The sequence below is a fragment of the Phalaenopsis equestris genome, unplaced genomic scaffold (assembly GCF_001263595.1).
Source record: "Phalaenopsis equestris unplaced genomic scaffold, ASM126359v1 Scaffold208220, whole genome shotgun sequence".
Taxonomy (NCBI): domain Eukaryota; kingdom Viridiplantae; phylum Streptophyta; class Magnoliopsida; order Asparagales; family Orchidaceae; genus Phalaenopsis; species Phalaenopsis equestris.
The window spans coordinates 1-2,980 of record NW_018227485.1 but is presented as its reverse complement, the minus strand read 5'-3'; the positions used below and the strand labels follow the sequence as shown (position 1 = coordinate 2,980).

At 37.3% G+C, this 2,980-nt stretch overlaps 1 long non-coding RNA gene across 1 annotated transcript; it reads left to right on the top strand.

Annotated features, from left to right (window-relative positions):
• The first annotated feature begins 337 nt into the window (after window positions 1-337).
• Window positions 338-1,078, top strand: LOC110036551. Its single transcript, XR_002295243.1, has 3 exons — window positions 338-417; window positions 508-612; window positions 732-1,078. It is a non-coding gene; the product is annotated as an uncharacterized LOC110036551 (long non-coding RNA).
• The last annotated feature ends 1,902 nt before the right edge of the window (window positions 1,079-2,980 follow it).

Below are 2,980 nucleotides of genomic sequence, written 5' to 3'. Positions count from 1 at the left end.
GCCGAGCCAAGGGTGGGTTGGGATGATTCAGGCTATAATTATAGGGGTGGTGGCTACTCTTCTAGTGGCAGAGGAGGTTATCGAGGTGGTTCTGATGATCCACCTCCACCTATCCATTCTGATTGTTTCGAGTGTGGACGCCTTAGACATTAGGCTCGTGAATGTCAATCTAGTGGAGCAGGCGGAGGAAAATTCTCTCTGATTCTAGAATTGGTAGAGGTGGAAAAGTAGGCTACCCGGAAAATTTGATGATAGCGAAGAACTAGGGAGAGATAGGGATGGTCTTTGGCTATGAGGATCACGAGCTCTTATAGACGTTGAAGAGGAATTAGAGAGCAGCATGTGATGCAACGGAGAATGCATCCACCTTATTTTCACTCAAGAACAACACTGTTACTTATGCTCATTTAGTTAAAGGTAATCTTGAAACACATGTTCTTGTCTGTATATCCACTACGAGAACACCTGAATGGATAATAGATTTTGCTGCATCTCGACATGTGACAGGTAACGCTGGGGAGTTCTCTACCTCTACTCATCTAGCAGTTCCAGAGAGCATTCAGACTGCTGATGGCACAACACAACTAATGGTTTATACGGGTACAGTTAGGGGTATCGATTCTACTACTTTGTTTAATGTTTTACATGCTCCTTCATTTTCAGTTAACATTTTATCCATTAGTTTTATTATTCTTCAACTAAAATGTGTTGTTTCATTTAATATTCTTAAGGTGATCTTTCAATAAAAGGGAATTGGCCAGAGACTTGGGATCGACATGTGACATAACGGAGTATGGTATTTGGATAGAAAAGGGATGGACTCAGCTATGAAATCCATGACAGGGAGTGTTGGTGCAGGAGAATCTGGGAGGAGTGTGAAGAATGTAATGTTGTTACATCACAGACCCATGAGACACTCTTTATTTAGTCTATTGAGTTAATTGTATCATTCTCTGTATGAAAAAACAAATAAATAAAAACTTGTGTGTGATGCTTGTGAGTTTAGTAAGTAAATCAGAAGCTCTTATGTGAGTTCTAGCTAGAAGAGTCCTTGTGTCTTGATTTGGTACATTCAGATGTATGGAGACATTGTTGTATAATGCGACAACAAGTCAACAATCAACATTGCCAACAATCCGCTGCAACACGATAGAACCAAACATGTGGAGATTGATAGATTCTTCATCAAGGAAAAGCCGAATAATGGACTACTGAAGCTACGTCATGTAGCCACTAGAGAACAAGTGGCTAACTGTCTCACAAAAGGACTTAGCTCATTAGATTTGTATAAGTTATGTGACAAGATGAACTCAGCGGATATCTTTCGCCCATCTTGAGGATGGGTGTTGAGATTTGTATCTAGTTTAAACTCCTAATTGTATATATGAAATATAGAAGAAGTCTAGGGATTTATTTGTAAATTGTTGTAAGGCCTTGTATAAGCCTAAGTGATTAATGAATAGAACATGTTTTTCTGGCATTTATTTCTATTGAAAGGCTTGGTTTGCTTCCTAGTTATCTATGATCTAACTGTGATTAGCCCTACTTCACTCTGAGTGAGCTAGGGACCCTCTTGAGTTCGATTTGAACCAAAAAGGACTGATTGTATGGTTTAGTCTCAGGTTTGATTAAGTGTTTGGCTAGTGTTTATCTAGCCACTAAAAAAATCTAAGAAGAGCCCAATTAAAGGGCACCCACGCTAAGATCAAATCCTAGGCTGATAGAAATAAGTCGACCTCGTAAAAAATGAGGTCAATATCACAGACCTCCTCATTTAGTTAATCCCTTGGTACCACCTCCAATCGATCAATTCTCCCATCATCTCTTTCAATTGTTCTCCTATCAAAATCCTAAAATATATTTCCTCAAATCTAAATATTTATACAAAATGATTTTGTTTCTCTGCAAACCATGTGCTTCATAGCGACGCCATGCCATGCATCGCTTAAAAACACTCTGTAGATGCATTAAACAACATTAATTGCACAATATTCACACTTTTTACTCAGCATACTATTCTATCGTAGCCGACTCAAAACTTAATCAATTTGCAACTGGCAATCCAAAGATTAACTATTAAGATAAACATTGAATATGAATGACATTTGTAATGCTTTTGAGATTAGTTTGCCTTTTTAAAATTTTAATCTCATTCCCACATCAATTATGTACTTAAATATTAATCTTTGAGTGTTAGATATGTAAATTCATAAGAATTGTGTAGTCTGTATGTAAATTTCCCTAAAATGAATGATAGAACATACCTCACTGGGAACAGCATGTGTTGTTGATGCCACAAAAGCGGCATCTAATCCAGAATTAGTAAGCATGTCATCATCAGGTATTGACGTGGAAATTACACGCATTGAAACTGATGAATCTGTATAATCAACTGCAGAAAACCCAAAAATGTCCAACTCTAAACCACTTGATTCAACAGTGGAAGCAGCTGGACAAGATAGAAATCAGCTTTTACAACTTGAAATGCACACAGATTTCTAAATAGATTAAGGAAATCGTGCTAATTTAGATCAATAAGAAAACATGGCCTAGACAAAAAAAAAAAAAAAAGTTATCAGACAATTGAGTGGTATGGATGACATAATCCGACAACAGAATTTCGCCGAGGAAAGTGTCCCTCATTATTTAAATGAGATCATTTTATAAAAATATTAAATTACTCCCAGACTATTTTAACGAGGGCTAAATAAGTTCGCAGATGAACTATTTTAACACATATTAAAAGAGTCCGGCAATTAAATTGATACTTTTATAAACGTTGAGATTGAAATGAGCCCCCGCCCCACAAAGAATCGGGGACCATTTTAATACTGGTTCTGAAATTTGGCCCAAAGAGACAACTGTTAATACCTGATACAGACCCTCGAGGATCAAACTCATCTAAAGAAGCAACTTCCTTTTCATGAGCTTGAGCAGATTCACTAGCAACACTTTCTGGAGCTTGGTTTGTACCGCTTGA